This window comes from Xiphophorus couchianus, chromosome 4 (genome assembly GCF_001444195.1).
Source record: "Xiphophorus couchianus chromosome 4, X_couchianus-1.0, whole genome shotgun sequence".
In the NCBI taxonomy this organism is placed as follows: domain Eukaryota; kingdom Metazoa; phylum Chordata; class Actinopteri; order Cyprinodontiformes; family Poeciliidae; genus Xiphophorus; species Xiphophorus couchianus.
This window is the reverse complement of record NC_040231.1, coordinates 28789610-28815085: the sequence shown is the minus strand read 5'-3', so window position 1 is coordinate 28815085 and position 25476 is coordinate 28789610. Positions and strand designations below refer to the sequence as shown.

Sequence of the window (25476 nt, the reverse complement as noted above, 5' to 3'; positions counted from 1 at the left end):
TGTAAGTTGGTTTTGTCTTATTTGTACAAAGATATTTGCACTAAAAACAAAAATACTCAGTAAGATTTTATGTTTTTGCAGTGAAGGATCAGTTTTCTACTCTAAATGGTGTGAAGATTCAGAGATTTTTTTATTTAATTTTTTGTTATTGTCTATTTGCCTCTCCTGTAAAGTTTCTCTGTCGTCTATTAAAGTCTGGAACTTGCTTCTATTATTTTCCAGGTCTGCGTAAACACACAAAGAATATTGCAGATGAAAAATATTTGCATTTCAAGATAAGAATCTGAATTCTGTAAAACAGTCGTTCCCAACCTGGTACCGGTCCATGGACCAATTGGTACCGGGCCGCACAAGCTGTAGTTTCTAAACGTTGGACTAATTACCTCGTACGTTTGTGAGTTTACATCATTCACAACAAACATCAAATAGAACAAATATTTTTCATAAAATTTTAACAAACAAATGGCTTCTACCGTGATAATTACCATATTTTCTGCACTATAAGGCGCATAGAATAGATGCTACAGTAGAGGCTGGGGTTACGTTAAGCATCCATTAGATGGAGCTGCGCTAAAGGGAATGTCAACAAAATAGTCAGATAGGTCAAACTTTATTAATAAATTACAAACCAGCGTTCTGAAAACTCCGTTCATTCCCAAAATGAACAAACAGATGTTTTATTATTTTCCCAGAGGTAAAGTAAGTGACGTGGTATTTTCATGACACAGTTTATCTTTTAACAACAGCAACGTATAACATATAGTGGAGGGGAACTTTTCCTCGATTCAATAAACACGTAAAAATCAGTCTGATACTGTTATGGTAAATCAAACGTTAGTGCCATCACAATATATATCCACTTCTGCACCATTGATTGGTTCATGTTAAATTCTCTCGCTGCTGCTCTGTTCCCGTTGTTCTACTGTGTGACTGATCGCCTTGAGCTTAAACTCTGCGTCGTAAACGTGTCTCTTGTTAAGGTAATATGGCTATTTTTTGATTGTTTAATATAGTTAAGCTAATGCCATGTGCGTTAAGTAGATCAACATTCCTATTTGGACAAAGGATAAGCTGAGGCAAGGTAAAGGGTCAGAGATAAACATTCTCCTGGCAAGGCTGTAACTTAGAGCAGCCATAAAACACTATGCTCTTGAAAGGCTTTAAATTAGTAGGCCATAAAGAATATCTTCCCCGGCTCACAGGTCAGAGGTCGGGGGTTTCCCAGGAGCTCAGAGTTGCATCTGGAGTTGATCACAACTTAGGAATCTTGGAAACACTTAGGTTTAATTTCTGATACACCTTTTTAATATTGGTAGCAATAGTGTGTTAGATTAAAGTATATTACCCAAGCTACAAGTACTAATCTAGTAAATGGAATGTATTTGAAAATGTACTAACTATGACAATATCGGAATCAAAAGAGAATGATTTAAATGTTATGTTTCACAGGTTGAAAAAGACTTCTATCTCATTATTGCTTGTGATAAGGCAAAGATTCAAATCTTTGGAGAAGCTGACTGCAGAGGAGCAAGATAGGTTTTGTGAAAATAACTTATAACTTTAATAACTAAAATGACTCTTGATATTTGTCATTAAAACTCAGGGGAAGGTCTAAGTTTTTTCCAAGGTAGCTCTTGGTTGGTCAAAACAGAGGTACGCCCTATTTGCATATATTAACAAAGAGAAACGCCTTCACTAGAAAAAGGGAATGCGCAACAATAAGAATTCAGACAGCTGCCCTCTTATGCTTTTAAGCAACAGCTATCTCCAAAGGCGCCTTTGTTCTTTTCTTTTAATTCTTTTGTCTCAGGTAAAGAATGTACTTCTTTGTACTCTGAAGTTTCTTGTTAAATTCATACGGTGTTTTCTATTGAATTAAACTCTATATCTCTGTGACGTCATCGAGCCTCGCCGTCTGCTCTCCAGCCGTGACGACATCCGCTCGGGACCCGGGCTAACAGGAGGAAAAGAGAGCCATGCTTTTTCCGAAATTTAAGCTAACCTAATAAATTTCCTCCTTAATACTCTTAATAGGAGCCATTTTGAGGTCTTTACACAAACACACAAATGCTTAGGATATATGACTGCTTCCCGCAGTCATATAACCCAGCGTGCACGGCGCGCTTCTTCTTCTACAGGGGAAAATGAAGTCGGCGGCTGCTTACTGTAGTGGCGAGACCTGCTGTGGCTCAATATTGGTCCACATATAAGGCGCACCGGATTATAAGGCGCACTGTCGGCTTTTGAGAAAATTGAAGGTTTTAAGGTGCGCCTTATAGTGCGGAAAATACGGTATGTGAAATTAAATTAATTATATCCTAACTTCAGAAGAGAAGTGGCACTAATCGAGTCATGTTTACATAGAAACAAAGGCTTTGCTTGTGAGACTTGCGGTCACGTGGGTCGGTTGTGGGCGGAGCTTGGTAAGGTCCATTGAGCCCACAAGCAGCAAAATGAGTAAGAAATAGATCATATGTCTTTGGAAAGTTTCTTTGCAATGGGAAAAGGCCCAGAGAAGAGACAGGAGAATGAATTTATCCCGGTAGGTGATTCCCATATTCCAAGCGATAATGAGGCCATGAAGCTTCAAACTGCTTTTCCACTAGAGACCAAGGACCCTGTAACACACCTCGGACGCCGTTGTCTCTCATCACTCCCAGATGGAGCCGTCTCATTGCAGAAAAATAAGCTCAGGTGTCCCATTGATTTGTCGTTATCGAGAGTTAAAATTTTCATGAAAATAAAAGGTTTGTTTTTGTGGCGCATCTGTATCTTATTTTGAAGGGATATGTAAACGTTACCATAGCGACCAGAGTCAGAGAGCGTTAGGGCAGTGGTCGAGCCGATTCCACTCACGATTCCAGAAGAGAATCCAGTGAAACCCCCGACATACCAAACGTGAATTTAGAATAATCAAACATGGATGACGATGTAGAAGCAGCAGTGATGGTTTGTTGACTCATTTTAAGCGATAAAAGATGTAACAAAAATAAAAGGCGTTTGATAAAAGACGGTGTGAGCAGCTGCTCTATTTGCTGCACTAAGCACTAAACCGGCTCGCGGTCAGGTTTTGGGATTCCTCTCCATTCTTACGTCACCGCGCTTTCTGATTGGCTACCAGTCACATTCAACAGGCTGCGTTCTCGCTCCCAGTCAGGGAAAAAACCCCACAGGCTGCGACAGTTGGGCCAAAACTATGGTGAATATGCTTGATTTTAGATCTGAGCGGTCCCGATGTTCTACCGACTGGACCAGATCAGTCGTGACACGCCTCACAGTACTGGAGGATTATCGCAAGCCACGACATTTTGTGACAATTGCCAAGCCTTGACCGGTCCATGGTGGTAAAAAGGTTGGGGACCACTGTTTTAGAGGATCCAGAGGATCTTTAATGGCTTCCAGAGTGAAAATGTTGCCCTGGTAAATACAACAAAAACACAAATTTTCTAAAAATGCTGACATAGCCCAACATCTAAAGTCTAAATGCATCATAAATATTAACAATTAGCAAATTACATGTCTGCCATTTTGTGCTCTATTAGTTTTATAAATGGAAAAGAAGCTCGACTTCGTCACCATTTCACAAAAAAATACAACACCCACAGTTTTTAGTTCTAGTCTTGTTTTTTCTAGCTCCGTTTACCATTATCCTAACCTGAAGGCCGTATTCTCATGTCCTATACTCAATGTTTAGCGCCACTTACAGGTCTGGAGGAGTAAAACTAGTGTTTTTGTGTGTTTCCGTATGGATGACAACATTTCTGGAAACGTGTGTGGACGACTATAGGATCACTTAACATTTATGTGTTTTTGGACTGTGGAAGAAACTCTAAATGCTTTGTTTTGTATTTGTCTTTTCTTCCTTTAATGATTTCCTTTGCTGTGCCATTGTTCAAGTATCATACGATTAAACCTTCTTAATAATCTGCTGAGTTGGAATAGGCCGCATGGTTGACTAATTAGGACCCCACAGATTTGTTCTGCTTGCACAGAAACAACTTCACTGCCCGGTGTTGTCCAGGTTAATCCGACTAATGAATTTAACAGCAAAACTAAAACTCAGCTTTCTTCGGATCATGGTATTATGAAGTAAAATGCATTGAAGTGTTAAATCATAAATTACTTACAATCACAAACCAAACCAAGTCCGGATCACTAGGAAACTTCGACAACGTTCTGCCAATGTAGAGAAAACACAATTTTGCAATTGTGGTGTTTTGATTTAAAGAGAAGTGCAGTTAAATCATCATCATCAGCCATCAGGGGAGACGATGGCGCATTATGGAGCTCAGCGTTGGAGCAATAAGCCCCTTACATTTGGGATTGGTTACCTATATACGCAGCGTTTTGAGGAAATTGTAGTCAGCAGTTTTATTTAAAGTTATTGATTCAACACTTTCGAATGATGAGCTCAACTTTTGACGAACTGTGTGATGCTGTGAGAGCTCTGGCGGGGCCAGCTGCACGTTGTCCAAAGAGGCCAGTGGGTGCAAACATTGACGTTGCTGCTGTCTACAAACTGGTGTCATGCGATAAAAGTGCTTCCATTGCAGTTTTGCAAAATACACAAATTTTGATGCGGCTCATAAGCTTCCTCATCGTAGAGGAAAAACTTTTTGTCGAAAAGCGTCCGTTTTAAAAAAAAAAAAGAAAATTGGTATGCTTCCGTTAAGCAAGTTTATTTTCGTGATTTTATGCCTTACTAATGGAAACGCAACTGTGGCCACAATCAAGAAATACGTTGAAACTGTACCCGTCTGACAACACGAAGTAGGCTAAGATCTTTAAAATGTGGCGCATTATTTCCTAAACAAAGGCACATCAGGCCTCACTTGACTCCAGTGTGGTCTGTGTTTATGTTGTCTGATAGGAAAGAGACGGGGCAAAATGGCTGCCGAGATGAAACCAACTGCTGATCAAAAAATTTAAAAATGTAAACACAAATCTTGATCTCACATTTCCCCCAAAAATACCTTAACGAACCACAAGAATATTGGTAACATATTCTGTGAACTGATGAAGTTGATAAAAGTGGAGCTAGTTCAACACATCGTTTCAGAAAATGACGTGCCGGCATGATCTGTGGCACTGCAGGATTTCTCTCCCTACATACAAAGTCTGCTTTGACACCGGGACGAGATCCGGTGTTAATGAGCTTTGCTGGCTGGTTCCACTCTGTTGCCGGGATGATTGCGGAGGCTCTCCTGCATCACCTCAGACGTTCCGTCGCAGATGTGCCTGAAAGACCAGTGGAGTATGTCAGAGGAATACTTCCAGGCCTTGTGAGATGTAAAATTCAAGAGATGACGGCAGTTTGGTGGCTTAGTTTAATGTTTCTGCTCCGCGCGGCCCCCCTGCCGCCGCCGTTGAGTCGTGCATTTTTATTAAGCCCGAGAGAAAAGGAAGTGAGAGCCGAGGCGTGCATATTCACAGCAAGAGGCGCCTCTCGGTGTCCTCTGCTGTAACTAATTGTTACCGAGCCGATCCAAGCATTTCTGCTGAGATTCTCCTTGCCTTCGTGCGGCTCTTAGAGCGACGGCGGCCTCGTTAAAAGAGCAAGGTTCTGCTTGTTAGGAAACGCTTCCAGTCAGGTCGGACTCCGTTCCCCCCACGTGTCGAGGCGGATCGGGGGATGGGAAAAGGAGATAAACAGCGAGGCGGAAGAGGGCATGGAGCACAAAGTGATGCGGGGACGTTGCTGATCTGAAGAGGGTCTGAGCCACGTGTGGGAAGCACCTGCCCGCTATGACGGATCTCCTGTGATCCTGGAGAGATACCGCAGCCTCTCGGCCGCGGTATCTGTCACCACATGTGACAGAATGTGGTGTCGGCTGACTTTTTTTCTTTCCCCACCTCACCCACGGAGTTATTTCATTTTACAAAGACATGAAAGATTGACCCCCGGGTTGTGTCTCAGAATGGCCCTTTGAAGGCATGAGCTGCCTCTGGATGAGTAAAGAGCGCCGTGGCAGAAAAAGAAATATAGAAAGATATCTCAAGTGCTACGTGTAAGTATGTATAAAGCAATAAAAGGAGTTTGCGAGCTTCCATCTCACAGAGCAGCCCTTCCCCCACTCAGCTCATTCAGACTAGCCAGCGACAATTAGCAAACACCTGGTGGAACTGCACATCTACTGAGCTTATCATGTCAGCTAATTTACAGTAGTTGGTAAAAAAGAAAGTAGCTAAAAGGTTATGTCGTGATGACTTCCTGAAGGCGGAGTTTCAGAAAGAGCGGGAGTTTTTAAAGAGACAGAAGCCTAATTTCAAAGCGTCAAATTTCTTTTAAGTCATATTTGAATTTCTAAAAGTTATGTCAGCGAAGATTGTAAAGAGTTATATGAGATATATTCATCATCTTTCAGCTGTCAGAGCAGACGCCAGCGTCTTATTCAGGCGTCGGAGCGACAAGCTGCTTCTACAGGGAGCAGCTACATGTGCAGCGTGTTTTGGAAAGTGTACTTGCCGATTTTAGAGATGATTCAACCTGTTGGACTGACACTCAACCTCCCTCCCTTACACACTTGTTCCTAGTGGGGCCGGGAGGGGTGCTGGTGCTTATCTCCAGCGAACGTTTCGGGCGAGAGGCGAGGTCACCCTGGACAGGTCGCCAGTCTGAAAAAACCATGTTGTTAGCAAAATAAGTCAATATCTTCTAAATTGGCGCTCTTCCATTAAAGACATTTACTTCCGTAATTTAAATTTGCGCATTTCTATGGTACAATCAATCAATCAAATTTTATCTGTATAGCACATTTCAGCAGCAAAGCATTTCAAAGTGCTTCACATCATTACAAACACAGAAACACAAAGCAACATAGAATAAACAATCAAAACACGACATTAAGTCAGGTTCCATCAATAAATTTGTAATTGATTACGTTTCAAATACAATCCTAAACAGGTGGGTTTTAGTTGAGTTTGAATCCATTGAAGGTTTTACCTGTTACACCCCTACTGTGTTATATGGAACAAAATACCTGTTGCTATTTTTATTCCCACTCACAATCACACAGTTTAAAACGATGTAGACAGCATTTTAATGGGCTTCTAGCACCAGGCTCCGTACACCTCATTCACTGAATTTCGAGCAGGGACTCCTTAACTTCCATAGTGATAAAATTAAGTATTTTTTTATTCCCAGAATGAATACCTGGGAATAGCTTTGGATTTGCCGGCAACAGAAGTGAGGCAGTGGCGAAGACGAACGTTATCCAGTCAACTGGAGATACATTTACACTTACCTACAATAGATCCAAAAAAAAGCTCACTAGTCCCTCATGGATTTTTGTGCAATTCTATGGTACCTGTTAGTGTCTAGAATTTACAGGGTTTCCGTTACGCGCAGTGACCCTCAGTCACTCGCCGTTTTTCTTCTGGCACCAGGCGCCGTACGCCTCTCACGGAATTTCACTCTGGGACTCCGTCGTCCCTCACGGATTTTTGTGCAATTTCAACATAGAACCAACAATCAGACCATGACATAAAGTCAAGTTCCATCAATAAATTTGTAATTGATTACTTTACAAATACAATCCTAAACAGGTGAATTTTTAGTCTAGATTTAAAGGAAGTCAGTGTTTCAGCTGTTTTACAGTTTTCTGGAAGTTTGTTCCAAATTTGTGGTGCATAGATGCTGAAAGCTGCTTCTCCTCGTTTGGTTCTGGTTCTGGGGATGCAGAGCAGAACCAAAACCGGAAAACCTGAGAGGTCTGGAAGGTTGATACAACAACAGCAGATCTTTAATGTATTGTGGTGCTGAGCCGTTCAGTGATTTATAAACTAACAACAGTATTTTAAAGTCTATTCTTTGAGCTACAGGGAGCCAGTGGAGGGACTTTAAAACTGGTGTTATGTGCTCTATCTTCCTGGTTTTAGTGAGAACGCGAGCAGCAGCATTCTGGATCAGCTGCAGCTGTTTGATTGATTTGTTGGACAGACCTGTGAAGACGCTGTTGCAATAATCAATACGACTGAAGATGAACGCATAGATGAGCTTCTCTAGATCTGGCTGAGACATCAGTCCTTTAATCCTGGAAATGTTCTTCAGGTGATAGAAGGCCGACTTTGTAACTGTCTTTATGTGGCTCTGGAGGAAACGAAGCAAGTGTACTTAGCTTTCCCCATGAGGCCACTGACATACATTTGTGGCACTGCAGGATTTCTCTCCTAGAAGATACTGACAAAAAAAATGGAGCATTGAATCCATTTTTTTATTTTTTTGCATGTAAAGACATTGATATTTACACTGCAGATGTTTCTAGAACCGATCACTCAGAAAAACCTGCTGGATCATGGTAACACGTTGACATTTTATGGTTTTTTTTCCTGTTATTTTCTGTATATCATAGTGTATTAATTCAAGTTATAATTTACTCCTGTTGCATTTTTCTTTCTTCAAATATTTCTTTCAGGTGTGTAATTAAAGGAAGGCAGGCGCATACATGGTATTTCGCAGTGAGGATGAAAGGCCTCTCCTTGTGCGGGTTAGCCGCAGTGAGAGGCGTCACAGTCACTCAGATCCACACCCTCCTCTCACACACACCAGAGGACAGATCATTTCATTGCCTTTCAAAAACCCCTCATAATCCTTGGGCACGCCACTTACTGTAATTGGGTAAAAACAAATGAAGTGCCAAAGCCGTTCAGGAGACGAACGCTCTGAAGTGTTGTCTTTGCTTTTTTTGTTTTCCCTTTTCCGTCGTCTGCGTTCTGCACTTGAAATAATCATTTTTCCTTAACAGTCTGCCTCTCTTTGTGTCTGTCGAGGACATCTGAGGCGAAGAACCGAGCGGGATCCGCTGCAAGGTGGGGGGACAAAAGAGCTTAAAAGAGAAATCTAAAGTTGACTGACTTTTTTCTCAGAAATATGTCAACTCTGTGATTTATGACTTCAGTCTCCTGAGAAAGTCGGAATTCCAAAATTAATTTGAAAATTTGAGAAAAAAGTCAGAATTCTGAGAAAGACAGATTTTTTTTTCTAGTCTGAAGAGGCCTGTCGCCATAAACGATAAATCAATTAATCGTACAATAAATTAAAACTATCGACGTCATTTTAATTATCGGCATTATCTTTTCTTCCGACCTTTTTCTCTTTCTGTTAATGACACTGAATGTAAAAAGGTTCAACTCCGGTGCTCTCCACTGACTCCTCCTTTCCTCATTTCCTTAGTGTAAAGCCCAGCGCACACGACACGATCTTAGAGCTGTCGGCCGATTGTCGGCCCATTTTCAAAACCTGACAGACCACACATTAGCCGACAGAAATCCTAGGTATAACGGTTTGATCGGTTCGTTCCTGCCATGTGGTGTCCAACAATGGGCACAAAATAATGGCTACAAGTCCAGTGAACTAATTTAAAACCAGGCATTAATCAATGCTTTACTACAATCTACCTGCAATGCATGTGGCTAGTGTCAGCGTAAAGTCCTGACTGAATGAAAATCATTAGAACCTATTTACGTCACGTTAACGAAGAACAGCTGAAAAGTTACCGGTTTCGCTCCAACTCCTCCCCTTGTCATTTCTATATTCTTTGAATGTTGAATAAACATTAATGTTGTTTCCACATATCATCTCCAATGTCCGCTGGACTTGGGTTGCTCCGTGTCAGCTGTTTGGGATTCCCCTCCATAATTTCCCCTCAGAAATTCTCGCTCCCAGTCGGGGAAAAGCCCTGATTTGGATCGGAGCGGCAACGACGATCTACCGTAACACTCCAAACACTACAGGATGACCTGTAGCAATTCTAAGATTGCGAGGGACAGTCTTAGAAAGACCAACGTCCTAAGATTGTAAGGGGAAAATCTGGGCAAAAAATCATGTAGTGTGAACTATTGCATCAGGTAGTCGATGTGGCCATCTTCTCCATTTAACTCTAATTATTACTGAAGGGCAACATAATATACAGACTTCATAATCTGCCCTCTTTTGGTTGAATGCAGTATTTATTTACACTTTGGCTTTATGTTTAGTTTTTTTTCCAGTACATTTTTTATTAATGAGACTGAGAATCCATTTTATTTTTGTTTTTGGTTGTTTTGTTTATTTTGTTTACCAGTTCCAGTGTTTAGTGTTCTTTTGAAAATAAAGTGTATCTAACTTTGGCAAGAAATCGCATGCATTATTACATCATTTTCAGTGTAAAAAGGTCTTCAAACAATATTATCGTTTATCGCAATAATTTTTGAGACAATTAATCGTTCAGCAAACTTTGTTATCGTGACAGGCCTAAGTGTCCATTATCATCTTCTTTAGTAATATCAGAAAAAGAGAAAAAAATGTAATAATACTGTTTTACTAAACACACACACACATATATATATATATAAACCAAAAATTATTTGTTTTAATTAAGGAAATGTTTTGCCACCCTGCCTTATGGCTGGTACTTCCCTCCACTCCCTCCAAATACCTCCAGTGATGCTTGTTTTCTCCCTGCACCAGACTGAAGCGTCAGTCTGAGGAAAATCAGCCCCACTCCTCACTGTGAGCCGTTCATTGCAGATTCAGTCGGTTTCAGATCTCCCTACAGCGATGTCAGAGATGTCAACATGTGTGTTCTGACTGCCCAGAAATTAACCCTATTTAACACAGCGCTCAGTCAGACCGTGGCGGATTTAATATGCTTGGCTCAATATCACGTTGGAGGGTTCAGTTCTGATTCAGTTTTACTTATTTTATAGAATTTTTTCTCCTCATTTTCTTCAAACAGCCCCTGATGCTCTGTAGACTCCATGTTGGATTGCGATGAATGAGAGCTGAGTAGAATCTGCTGCAGCAAAGCAAACCCAAACCTGCAGACGTCCTCCTCCGTGCTTTGCAAAATGTTTTTTCTTTAGACTTTGGGGGAAAAACTTGAATATATTCTTTCTGCCCCGGTGTGTCGGATGGGAAGATGAAAAATAGACTTAGAAAAGTGACACCATTTTTTTTCCACTTGCCCTTCAAGGTCTAAGGCCAGCAAAAAATAAAAAGACGATTGAAAATGTTTTTTGTTTCCACTCTGGTTGGTTGTTTGATGAAATAAATATATTTTTATAGTCAGAAACTCCAATTAGAAAAAAACACAATGACCAAATTTTGCACGTTGTAATCTTTCTTTATCCTCCCCGTCAGGAAAACAAACTTTGTTGTAATAAAATTTTTTTTTTTAACCCTTCCAGGGGTTCTGTTTGTGGGCTCTAGTGTCCCTCCTACAAAAGTAGGCTGACAGGAATGGGGAAGGAGAGGAGGGAAGACATGCGGCAAACGTCGCCGGGTCCGGGAGTCGAACCTGCGATGGCCGTGTCGAGGACTCAAGGCCTCCAAACATGGGTCGCGCTAACCACTACGCCACCACGGCACGCCCCAATTTAATTTTAATCCTAATTTAGATCTTCTTTTTATGACTTTTAAAGTGGAAAGAAAAAGTAAATTTGGTCAGACTTAGAAAATGGCTCTTCAAACAAAATGAGTTTTCCGCCTTGACTTTCAGAACTTTCTGTAAGTAGTCAGTTTGGACAAGATAATTTGACAAAATTACGTTTCAAGATATAAAATCAGAACATTTTTCCTAGTGACAAAGAAGGCTGACGCTAATATTTTGACCTCTAAGCTTAAATAAATAATGGATAATGTATAAAAGTTGGGTCCATATCAGGAAAACAATCAGTTTATATTAGTTTAGATTAGTGCTACCAATTAAAAAGTTCAGCTTCGGTAGAGCAATAAGATCCTGAAGAGCCCAGTTTGTCTGATCCCACTTGGGGCTTTGATGTCAGGACAATAGTCGTCTTTGCGTTGACCTTGGAGCTGTGCAATGTGACATTTAGAAAACACATTTTCTTAATACAAGGCAAATCCCAAAAAACTCATTTTTCGATTAAAAACGTTTTGCCGCCACGATGAGGTGGATTTTTCTTTGGCTTATTTCTCAAAACTGCAACGGAAACACTGTTTTTCAAATCACAGGAGCAACAGATGTTGCCTCTGGCGAAAACCACAAAGAAGACGACAACAGGAAGCAGTCTGAGGAGGACGGCGAAGTATATATATATTTTTAACAGCTTGTCGCGCGAACAAACTTCTTCATTGCGTTTCTTATTTAATGGAAACACCAAAATTGAGAAATGATTTCAACATTAGTGTCAACATGTTTTACACATTTGCAATGGAGACGCAGCTACTGCTGGCCACTGTGCAGGACTTGACATTCGACTCTTATTCGCATTACTGGGAGGATCACATCATCAGACGAACCGCATGTTTGTAGACATTAAGTCTGAACGCCTTCGGAAAGAATCGGTGCTGTAGCTTAACCATTTAAAAAAATGAGCTCCGAAAAAAAACAAGCCCGGCAGACCAAAACCAGCAGGATTATTGATTACATTCCTCTCCTCTCTCACCACTCCCCAAATATTCCCTTACCACATTGTTACACTTCACATTTACCTCATGGGAGCCAATCTTATCATCTGCTGAAGGAAACCATCAGGAGCCTAACTGTGCGGATTAGACAAAGTTGAGGGTTTTTTTTGGGAAAGTGCACTCGAGTGGTTCTGAAACAAGTGCAGGAGAGAGACTGTGCCACACGGGTGGCTGAACGCAGCTCCTAATATGTAGCACATCCCAGAACGGAGGCATCTCTAGAGAATCCATCTCACGATTTATGACAGATTCCCTGAGCGTTTGTTTCAGCCAGGCGTTCGGCGGTGTGACATGGAGACTATGGGAGGAAAGGAGGCACAAAGGAAGGTTAAGTGCTCTGCTGCCTCTGATGTCTACATGCAGAGACTTGCAGCTCTTCAGATAAGTGTCGTAATGTCGTTTTCATTATGTCAGCTCTAAAGGAGACCACACAGCGAGCCTCAGAGAGAGAGAGCTGTTCTCCGCTTCCCTCCATCTTCATTTGCTGGCCGTTTTGTTTCCATTTCAAATGGCGGTCTTGCGTGTTGGCTGTGAGGGTGCCAGAGCTTTCTTGAGCTCGACAGCTGGCCGTCTGACATTGTAGAGCGATGGCATTCGGCCTGATTGGGCTGGAGTTTGGACGGCTGCCCTAACAGACATTCTGCGGCCCAAGTTTCAAACGGGAAGCTGGGCCAAGAGCCGCTGCGCTCACCTCCCAGTAGACCAGTCTGGGAAAGTATTTGGGATTAGTCATGGGCCGGTTACTGGTGTCAAGGTATACTTCAAACATTTTGAAGTAGACAAACTACAAAGGTTCCTCACCAGACCATTCTGCCTCCCAGAGAATAGACTTTAGAATAATTTTGTTAGCTTATAAACCACTGAACGACTTAGCACCACAACACATTAAAGATCTGCTGCTCCAGACCAATTGGATCTTCTGGTAGATGCAGAGCGAACATGGGGAAGCAGCGTTCAACTTCTATGCACCAGAAATCTGGAACAAACTTCTAGAAAACTGTTGAAACCCCAAGCTCCTTTAAATCTAGATTTAAAAACACACAAAAAAAACAAAACCAAAATCCTTGGCTTTTACTCAGACACAAACTCTAAAGATTCAAAGTTTGACTCAAGGTTTTGGTCTTCAGTCTTCCCTAATTTCTTCTAATCTGAAATGATTTCATTTCATTTTTTGCATGCTAACTTCTAAAAAAAATACTCTAACACATTGCAGTGCTAGAGTAGCAGTGCTAAACCCTCAGCAGTGTATTGTTTTAGACATTAGATGGGATGGATCTGATGTGTTGGACCTTCAACTTGGTGTCATGTTCTCTGTTTCCCCTGCGTCTTCTCAGGGCAGTCTCTTTCTCGTGAAAAATCTTATTTTGCTCCACGTTATTTAAGAACCCTAGCTTGAAACATTTCCTTTTACCAGATAATCACGTCCCAGTGATCGGCTGCCGTTGTCAGACTGCATCCCATTCCCAGCGTGCATCATGGATTCCCTTTTAAAGGTTTTCCTTTAAGCCTGCCGGGGTTTTGATTTAGCTCAACGGCAGCAATCATCCTGGTCACCTGCTGCAATCGAAGCTTTATCGTTTTGCTGCACCGAAGGGAAGTGAAGGATACCGTGTGCAGTCAGCGGAGCCTGCAGGCTTTCTCCCCTCCATTAGAGTGGCAGGTTTTAACAGGCCGCTGGTTCCAATAAACCCTGAGTACGAAGTGTCAGTGACATGCTCAAAAGAGCAAATGAGCCGGTGATCACTGTCACCTGCGGCTGTGGTGTAAACACAGAATCTCTTCGGCACGGGGGGAAAAATATTTGTCCAGCAGCTCAGTGTTCAGACTCACATTTCATATGTTTGTTGTTCTTCTGATGGATCGGACGGGTTGGATTGTTTTCTTTGTTTGTTTGGGTTTTTTTGCTCAAAAGTCAAGACGTTGCTTGCGCTCCTTGACCTACGAGAGGAACGGATTGAATTTATTCCGTCATTATTCCTCAGAGGTGTCGAAGTGATCGAACCAAGTGGAATGTCATTTCCAAGCGATCAGTGAGTTTGTCATTTTGCCTTTGAGTTTCACATTGTTTTAAATTTTTTAACCTAGTCATTTTGCTCCAGACCAAAATTGCTTCTAAGATCTTGAAACATCTTAGTGCAACTCAAATACGATAAACTTAACTTACAAGTAACTTTTCAGCGAGATACAGGAGATACATTGTTTTAAGTCAATAATTCCTTAATATTCATGAAAAAGTTCTAGTTCAATTAGCAGATTGTTTCACTTATAATAAGACATTTCTTCCATGTTATAAATGAAATAATCTCCCAATGTAACTAATACATCTTTATCGATATTAAGGAATTGTTGACTTAAAACAAGCTCCTGTATCTCGCTGAAAAGTTACTTGTAAGTTAGTTTTGCCTTACAGTTTTTACCTAGAGTGCTGCTTTGATTCCCCCAAATCTCTGTTAAGTTATATTTGATATATTCAGTACATTTTTAACAAGTGAAGGTAACAAAGTTACTTGATTGTGCTATAAAATTGCACTACTCTGTTTCAAAACACACAACACCGTCCCTTTAAATGCGCCACCATGTCATTTTCAAACAATTGCTCCATATGCAGACAGAAGAGTTGTCTGCATGTTGAAGGTGTGTTGGTGTGTTGATGATGCGTTCGGTTCCTATGTAATTACGGATTGGCTGACACCTGCGAGTTAGCTCTGGCGGCTAGCTCCAGCTCCTTCACAATATAGCTGAAAAAACCCCAAAAACGTAGGAAACGCCATGATTACATTAACTTTCAGTGAAATCATGCCCAGGTACAAAAACCTGCCGTACTTCCTGTTCACTGGTCATTCTGCTGCTTTGAATGAGAACTCCTTAATGGCTCTGATGACCCTCACGAAGGCCACGACCCAGAACGCGTCGGCGATAAAGCAGGTTCCTCTACGCTACATTTGCCGAAGTCCTCACCTGTTTGAAATGTTGAAAGCGCTCTTTAAAAGCGCTTACCCAGCACCGGAAATGCCAAACATCGAGGCTCTGCTGCCGCGAGAGATGAATCAAAGAGGTTTGAGGCGCCGCCAAATGAAACGGAGAGGGGAGTCGGGGCAATCAGATTAGCGAAAACTAGCATCTGGTCATCCAGATGTTTCAGGCATACGTGTTAAGGTGGAGCCGTAAGCTCCGGCGTCTTTGATTAGAGAGCCAGTAGTTATTTACCTAAAACTCTTCTGCTGGCTGGCAGTGCAGAGACTACCAGGCAGTAAGTGGGGAAATTAAGTCGAGTCACATTTCCCTTTCAAAAGGCCTGCGGCATCGAAGGACGGTCAGAAAAGCAAACAGATTAAAGAAAAAAAATGTGTGTGTGCGTTTGAGCATTTTAGTTGGGTTTCTCCTGGTTTGTTATTTTAATCCAAAGACTGTGATATCTGACATGGACAGATTAACCTTTATCACAGCAAAGCAGCTAACTGGACAAACGCAGACAGCTCCCCAATACGGAACAATGTAGAAAGGGCATTTAAAGTGCTGTTTCAAATACCACCATCCCGGTGATTAAGCCCTTTTCCTGTTGAGCCTCGCGGCTAGCCTTTTCAAATCAAGGCGATGTTAGTCAAATATTTTGCAGTCCTTTTCTTCCTACCTGTGTTAGCTTAAGTGCCCGTGTAAGCTCTCAGGACTCGACAATGCTTCAAACGATGGCGGCGGAGCAGCCGTGAAGGTCAGTCTCTTTGGAAGCAGGTTCCTCTTCATACAATATTCATCGAAGCCTAATTTCATATGAAAGAGACATGACATGTAGGGCTTAAAAAGAAAAAGAAAGAAAGAGGGGGGGGGAGGAAGTGTCGAATGAAGGAGGATGAAAAAAAAACACGTCCTGGAAGCTGGAGAATCCCACAAGATGGATGTTTTTTCTCCGCACAAAGCCTTCAAATGGACTGAGTGGCGTTCATCTGGGTAGTCTGAAGTTGAGATAAAAAGAGGGATAAATATATATATTTTCTATATTCAAGTGTCTTGCAAATGCATGAACTCCCTTTGAGCTTTTGCCGCTCTACAACTGTGTTTGTTTCGTTGAGAATTTATGTGACAGACTGACAGAGTGGTGCGTAGCTGTGAGCTGGAAACGTTTTCTGAATTCCTTATAACTGCAACTTCTGAAACGTGTGGCATGCATTTGTCTTCGGACATTTTGCGTTAATAGAACCTTCTTTGGACACATTCAGACATTTCTCTGGTCGTGGTCAGGCCGTGGTGGAGGTTTTGTTTCATTCTGGAATTGCTTCGCTCATGATGACGCCATGTTGGAATAGTTCTGCTGCCTTATATTATCCATCTGCTCATTTTTACGTCCGTCCATCCAAACTGTACTTTACCCCGTACTGCAGCTCATAAATCCCCCAGTCTGACCAATGTAAAAAAAGAGGTAATTTAACGCTAGTTTTGGACAAAAGTTTTGGCTCTTTCCTCTTTTCTCTCCCGAGTCCTTGGCGAGTGGCGGCGCGCTGCTAAAACGAAACAACAACAAAGCGTGTTGACGTCACAGATCACAGAGTTTAATCTCGTACAAAGCAATCAACAACAAAGCTGCAGAGGAACAGAGATATGCATTTTCTCATAAGAATAAAGACACACAAGGGGAGACAAACGAACACGAAACAAAGACAAACAAACAGCAAAGACGTCTTTGGAGAGAGAGCCAATGCAAAAAAAGCAAAAAATGGCAACTTTCTGGATTTTTCTCTCCTAACACGAAATCTTATAGTAAAGAGGTGTTTCTCTATTTAATTTATGCATTCTAGGCGTTCCCCTTGTTGACCTATTGGAAACTCCCAGGGAAACTTGGAAACTCCCCTCAATCTACGCAAAGATCAAAGGACCATCTGCCTTCTACCGAAACAAAAGAGCGGATAGCTGATTGCTTTGCTCTGACCGCTCTGACCCCCCGTGGCTCCCACGGTCATTCTGAGTACAGAACGACCTGGGATAAGACCTCACAGATACCTGAGAAATCTAAAGTCTCTGTCTCCCAAGGAAAATGCTAATTTTATGGCTTCGCCTGTGGCCTGGCCTCACAGTGGGGGTCCCATTGAGAGATCTCCCTTAATCTGCATTTGGTTCCTGTGTCTCTGAATGCTTACCCCTCTGGTTTAGTTTTAAATGCTCAACACAAACCTGTTCAAAATAAGAGTGTTCCATATATCTTTTAAGATTAACTGTATTAAGCACTAAAATAATCATATTTCCTTAACAACAGGTTGATGGAAATTTCCAGAACCGTCCCGCGTGGTTCCAATTGTACCTTTTAGAAGCGGAGACCACGTTATTTTAGATCGAACTAATTCATGAGGTTCTCCAAGGCTCTGGTTTGGGCCCTGCTCAGTTGTTATGTTCCTTACGAGTTTTTCAAAGTGTTTGATATGCTTGAGTGCATAAAATGAAGTAAATAAAAACTCTATGAAGTCTGAGTGTGTGATTATTAACCATGTCGACATGATTAATTTGATCAGACGACAGATTGGACTTTTGAATTTGGCCATTGAGCCAAACGTAGGTGCTTGTTTTTCGACCACTAATTATAATTGTCTTATTTAGTGTGGAAGCTCGATAGGAATGCTGTCCATACGGCTGGATCTAAACGTTGCAACAAGATTCCTCTGTTTTTTCATTGTCCAGGGTTAATGTGAAAAAATCAGCTGAAGATCATCTTTGAGACTTTTGCTTACACTAGGTTTTTTTTGTGGTATCAAAGTAAAGGGGCTAAATGCAACTGCATACCACACTCTTTAGATTTTTATTAGGGAAAAAAATGAAATGTTGTTCCAACACAGAAAATCTTAACAACAATGAAACTTGTGATTTTCACTGGACAAAATGTGAAAAAGTTTCGCAAGGTGCCGCACGTGAGAAGCAGTTTTCCATTTCTTCTTTTTGATATTCCATGTTAGGTATAAAAATTATATGTATATATGTAATACAAAATGCATTTTCGGAACCAAATTACTTCCACCCATGTAGACGTTTTCCGGTGCAGTGGCAGCGTTTTACATTCGGGTCAGGAAGCCGTCCGGCCCTCTCTCCATCCTCCCCAAATGCCTGGTAAAAATAACTACAGATGAAGACGCACCTGTACAACCTGACGTCCCCGAGGAGGTTGCCGAGCGACCGTCCTCCCAAAGCGAACTGCTGAGAGCCATCTGCTCAAGCTGCACCGCAAACTGCAGAAACATTTACCTCAACCCGAACTGGGCTCAGACTCCGACGCTTCTGGGTAATTTCATCCTTTTTCATTTACATTTCCTTTACTGTCTGGCTTCCTTTCATAACCGCTGCAATATTAACAAATAGTTAAGAGTTGTTAAGAGTTGATAGAAAATGAAACAGAATTCACTCAAAAGAGAGGAAATCATGTAAAAGGAGTATGTATATTTTATTTAAAAAAGTGTATTTACATATTTTACTTAAAAATGGCGTGCATAAAATGTTTTAATGTTACTAAAGCAAGCTCAACCTTCTTAGAATTGCTGATAAGCTTTTTGAATGTTTTAGTGCTAATTTGATTATCATTTTTATTGGACTTTACATTCAGAGCTTCAAGTAGAACAGTTCAAAGTCATCAGCATAGAGTGTCACCCTTTTTTGTTTCTTTGAAGAAAACGTCTATGACTGGACCATATAGAATATGAACACTTTTAAACCGCTAATTATAAATTATATGCTGACTTTCTTTATTACAGGCCAAAACATATTCCATTGCAGCCGGAAAATTAGTTCTCACTTCCTGAGGTGAAAGAAGAAAGTGACTTTGTTCTGTTGTTGCATCTTGTTCTTGTCGCCTAATCTAGGCAGATTTTGTAGAGATTGTCCTGCAGTGAATGTGAGACACTTAAAATGTTTTAAGTATAAAATGCCCCTGACAGCAAGAACCTTGTTCTTGGTCTTGTAGAAGAAACTTCTCTTTTCTTTCTGAGTTCGAACGTTAAATTTAAATTAAACTAAACTGAAGTTATTATCTTTGGACCTAAAGAAGAACAATCTAGAGTCAGCACACGGCTCCACGTATTACAGCTGGAAACCAGCGATCAGATTTGAAATCTGGGTGTAGTGATGGACTCAGACCCAGAGTATTTCGTATTTGACCGGTTATTTTTTTACTGGTTCAACTAGGTGAATAAAAATAAATAATAAAAAAGCAGCTGAATAGCCTATGGTAATCTGTTTACAATTTAACTGGTAAAAATAGATTTTTTTAATGCTGTCAGTCAAAATGACGGAGAGCAAAACAGTCTAGCGCGACCTCTGCTCAGACCTGAACATTCATAGTCACTTAAAGACAGTTACAAAGTCGTCCTTCTGTCACCTGAATAACATTTCCAGGATTAGAGGACTAATGTCTCAGTAAAATCTAGAGAAACTCATCCATGCGTTTAGCATTGATTACTGCACTCTCTTCACAGTATTACTTTACTTTGTGATGTAAAGCATATTTATCTACCTTTTTCTACAAATAAACTTGACTTGACTTAAACGTGTGTCACATTGGTACCTGAAATCCAACCTGCTTCAGTTGATATTACACATCCTTCGTTACTGTGGAACAATTTGGTGTCCAAATCCAAAGTGAAATAAACTCCAGAAATTTAAACATGGCCTCTAAAACCATTTAGTTGGTCTCTGGTCGGCTTTTCCTCTCGCCCAGTTAAAGGTCGATAGGAGTTTGTTGGACCTCAGACAAGTTTATGTCAAAGTTGCAGCACTGGAAGCAGAACTGGGTCGGTGGAGGCTCTACTGCCAGTTTAGCACTTACTCAAGGTCAAGTTGCCACCTAAACACAATGGAAGGGATCGGGCATGTTTGGAAAAAAAACAGAGGACCTGTCAGCAGACCTGGTTCATGAGAAATCAGTTGACCTGACCCTAAAGCTTCTTTCTATACCAAGCTAATCCAGTCAACGTTAGGATGTTGGAATTTTACCGTAATCTACTTTACATTCTTTTTATTGGTTAACGTTGGTTTGTAAGTAATCGTTATTACTTAGCACTTTCTTGAACGTTTACATCCAAAATGTCAAATTGTCATCAGCAGGAATTAATTCAAGCCCTTAAATCTGTTAAATATCCATTATTTTTGGATGCAGGTATTTGGATTTAACAGCACAGCTGCTTCTCTTGCTGGCTCGCTGATTCAACAGTGAGCAACAGGAAGGAAATAAAAAGACTTCAGATATTTTCTTTCGACTGCCTTATTGCTCTTTCCAGCTTATTTGCTTCTTCAAATATTCAGACTTTCAAGCCTAGAGGACAGAGAGATGTTTCTTGAAATGCAAAATGGAAAAGGATTTATCCATATAACAGCCTGAATGACTGCAAGACTTTTTACTTTTTTCTTTTCTCTCTCTCTCTCTTTTTCTTCCTAATTCCCTCCAAAAAGCACATATTGCTCTGTTTGTGAGCAACATGTTTTGGAGAAGTTGTTTACTGGGATGAGAGCGTGTTTTCCAGCTCGCCCCAACAGCAGTGTTTACCCGAGATCTGTAGTCAAAAGTGTTTGTGTTTGTTTTTGTGCGCCCGGCCTCGGCTCTGCGGTTATCACAGCGGCTGCGCCGAGTTCATTAACCGTTCCACGCCAGAGGCCTTTGAATCACGTTGTCATTCTTCTAATTTGGTTTCGGCTGTGCTGCTGCTTTTAGCCATTCGTTTTTCCCCGCTTTGTTTTCCTAATCTAATTAGAGATTGCAAAGAAAAAAAAAAGAAAGAGCAAATGCTACAAATGACTCGTATTCATAATGAAACAGATGACAAAATAATAAATGCCATTTTCCATGGAAAACATCCCCCCGAGAAAAAAGAAAAACTGAACATATGCAGCCGTTATACGACGACGCTGGGGAACGAAGCAGCTGATTCGTCGGCCGCGGGGTCTGACGACGCGGCTTGTGTGGAACTGAAACTGAAACTCCAAGCGGATGCGCCGCTGATTCAGTTCAGACCAAACAATAAAACAGTGTCACCGCGGGAAGGTAATGGCAAATAAATATCAGAAAGAGGATTCAAGCGGTCGAAATGGGTTTTCTCCGTAGGGTGTCTGGCTCTCCCTTAGCGACAGGGTGAGAAGCTCGGTCATCCTCAGAGTAGAGCCGCTGCTCCTTCACATCGAGAGGAGCCAGTCGAAGTGGCTCAGGCATCTGGTCAGGATGCCTCCTGGACGCCTCCCTGGTGAGGTGTTCCGGGCACGTCCCACCGGGAGGAGGCCCCGGGGAAGACCCAGGACACGCTGGAGGGACTATGTCTCTCGGCTGGCCTGGGAACGCCTCGGGATTCCCCCGGAGGAGCTGGAAGAAGAGCTGGGGAGAGGGAAGTCTGGGCCTCCCTTCTGAAGCTGCTACCCCCACGACCCGACCCCAGATAAACGGAAGAAGATGGATGGATGGATGGACGGATGAAGGAACAGACATTTCAGTAGCACAGTCCAATTAAGGAGAGAATAAATTGTATAATTGTAATAAATTGTGTTTTAGTTTAAAGAGATGGTGCAGCACTGTGTGGACTCAAAGGATGAGGAACAGATGCTTATTGGCTGTTATCTACACTCACTTTCACAATTCTCATGTAGATGTTGGCGCTGTCAATCGATTAAAACGCTTTAATCAGACTAATCGCACTCTGGCACTGTGATTAATCACTGTGCCTCATTTTGTAGGCCTAAAGTATCAACATGAACGCATCGATGGTTCCTGCCCAGAACAAGCCCCGCCTTCCCCCTCCATCCACTTAAAATTCAGCCAATTATCAGAAAGGAGGTAATGCTTCGCTCTCACCTTAGTACTCAACAGAAACTAAGGGAAACTTTGTCCGCTACACATTCATACACATACACTACCTGAACAAGTAGTGAACTTGTTCAGGCAACATGTTTACATATTTTTTTCATTTTCTAGATCATGAGTGCCCCGCCCCTTTCCGATGCAGCCCATGTAGCCCAGGACAAAAGCCGCCACTGGTTTTTATTTTCTCAAACCAAACATGTCTGAAGATTCTCAGCTTTCCGGGGTTGTTTTTTTTTTATATCCAGGAAGGTTCAACGGCAGCCATTTTCTTTTAAATGTTAATTTAGAAATGTCCCTCTCCGTTCAATTCCTGTGGAACTTGTGCGATGAGGCGACCGACCAGCATAATGCGCGCATGTCGAATTTCGAGCTCGTTCAGGCGGGACGTTGAATTATGTTCAGCTTTTGTTGCCGTCTGCTGCCGCGGCCCGCTGTGTGTGGAGCCCAAAACACTCTGCTGTGAGCAATGTAAGGCTGTTCGGTCAAAATAGTAATTCAATTATTCTGCGTTATGTAATATTAAGGTGTTAACATTTTCACACGCACGCACACACACATAAATACATATATACATATAGGGAGTGTCAATGTAACGCATGCGTTAACGAGTTAACATTGACACTAATATATATATATATATATATATATATATATATATATATATATATATTACAAAAACATTAAATCAATTTAAAAAACACACACATAGTTCACAAATCAGATATGCGTGTGCATACTGACTGCTCGATATAAATAAACACTGTAATGTTTTTTTTTTCATCTAAAAAAAGACGTAAAGTAACAGAATGGATTTGTAGTTATGTGTATATAATGTCTTCCATTCCACAATCATTTTTGTACAGACAGCCTAACATCGTCTGCAGTTTCTCATGATACTTTTCCCAAATCAAATGACAACAACAATAATAATCGTTACTTGGGGTCAGAATGGGAACTAAATTGAGCTCAGGAAATCTTTGTCTGAACCGGCCCCCATTTTCTCCAAACGGCTGCTTAACGTAATTTAAGACATTTGAGCAGCACTGAAGGTCTTCATGTTGGTCTGCAGCACTGTTTTAAAAAGATAAAATAAAATAGACAGCATTAAGAGATAAAGTAAATCCATGTAGTGCTGCAAATTACCTCTGACTGGAGTCATTTTCCTTCAGTTCACGCAGAATTACACAGCATCACATAATATCTGAAAATATTCCTATTGATGATTTAACCTGGATTTATGGCTGCATGGTGGGATTTTTTTTTTTAGCTTATGTTTTACTTCGTTTACTCCTTGAAAATATATATATATATATATATATATTGTGGACTTTACATAGCCATTCATATATTGAACTGTGAAATAAAACACAAGTTCTATTTTTTATTTTTCTTCTTTTCTTCAAAGTGGTGCAGACTGAGCGTCTTAAAAGCTTATTGATTCTACGGTTGTAAGAGTGACTCGAGGCATAAATCCTAATAAACAAAAGAAATAGTGTCTAGACCAGAGTTTGTGAAGTTCTGAGTGTTCGCAGCGGCTGAAACCGCGAGATAGAAGACTTCCAAGAACTTCCAAGATGCTCCCCGTGTGCCGCCCCGCTGATAGCGCTCGCGTTGCTCTCTGTTCCTTCTGGAACTGGAAGATGAGCCCCGCTCCCACACTGCGTCTCCCCCACTCATGCACAGTGTCTGCACTGGAGAAATAGCAACACTTGCACATGTGAGGATTTTGGGTTTTGTCTGCTAAACAGGAGAAAGAAAAAAACACAACCTCCTCCTTGCCAGGACCATAATGGTATATTTATGTTTGAGACTGAAACTGGATTTTCAAAGCATCTCTCCTGATGTGTTTGGTTGCTCTGCTTTAAACAACCCTTATATTTCCAACAAACTCTTCCACCTCGCCACGTATCGTGGTATGTTTAACAAAAAAAAAACACATAATATGTGGCTTCTATGTAATAAAATGAAGCAAATCTGTCACGTAACTGGAGCACTTTTCATGTGATTCTGTTCATTGTGAAATTCACAGTGTTTTGCTGCATCAGTACAAGTTGTGTTACTTTTGCCATGATCTTTATCTTTCTTCATCAGAGTGTCTGCAGGTTTCTTAGAGTCACATTTAAGGCTTTTTAAGACATTTTAATACCACCTTTGAATAACATTTAATACTGAAAAATCTTCAGTACTTTATAGAAATAGTCACACACAGACTAAGATTGCAAGAGGTTTGTTGTAAAATGGGAAAAATGGATTATAGATATAAGGATCATGCTACTTTTACAACCAGATAATGCAGACACTGATAAACGAACATTTGTAAAAAAAAAAAAAAAAAAAACAGAAAAAAAAATTAAGAATGTAAAACTAAACAGATAATCAATGGGAGGATTCAGCTGTATTACAATCAATAAAAAACCCCCCCAGAGATTTCTGGGGTCTGTCTGTGTCCCAGTTGTTTTGTGCTTTACAACCTTCAATCAAATCAATCAAATTTTATCTGTATAGCCCATTTGAGCAGCAAGGCATTTCAAAGTGCTTTACATCATATCAAAGACAGAAACACAATGCAACATAGAATCAACAATCAAACCATGATTGTTGATTCTACAGAAGAATCTACACTTACCTACAATAGATCCAAAAAAAAAAGCTCACTAGTTAGCAACAGTATATTGTTAGCTTGTTAACGTTAGCTTCAACCATAGACACAAATGCATATTTATGTCTGTGGCTTTAAGTGCCTCGTGTCACAGAAGATGTCTGCGTGTGACTCAAACTTTTGCCTGGCAGAAAAGTTAAACGAGAGAAAAATATACATGTGTGTTTTATATGTACAGGTTTGCTATGACAAGATTTAACAGCCAGCCTCCTTACAGATGGCTGGCTGGAGAAGTGCATTGTACAAATACTCATACTGTAGTTTAGCTGTGTGTTGCTTTAAACAAGAGACCATCAGTTATGTTGTGGTAAAATCAAGACAACGCCTCAGTCATTGTGTCAGAGCGTCAACATTTTGATTAAGAAACTTAATCTGTTTCAAGTTTTGTAAAACTCAGCAAATTGCTGAAGAGATGTCACTATATCACTGCCATTTTCTGGACGACGTGCCTTTAACATCCCACGTCTATCTGTCAAGAAAGACGTGTGCGCGACTTGATTGTGTGTCCATAGCTTAGTTACTGTCACTGGAGCGCATCCATCACGAGCTTCATGGGAGCCATATGGCACAGTGTGGTTTTTATTATTCCTCCTT

General features: G+C 41.0%; 1 long non-coding RNA gene across 1 annotated transcript; it reads left to right on the top strand.

The window, feature by feature from the left end:
• The first annotated feature begins 3068 nt into the window (after nucleotides 1-3068).
• LOC114143300 (uncharacterized) lies at nucleotides 3069-9742 on the top strand. Its single transcript, XR_003595212.1, has 3 exons — nucleotides 3069-3139; nucleotides 6326-6328; nucleotides 9649-9742. It is a non-coding gene; the product is annotated as an uncharacterized LOC114143300 (long non-coding RNA).
• Nucleotides 9743-25476: the final 15734 nt, after the last annotated feature.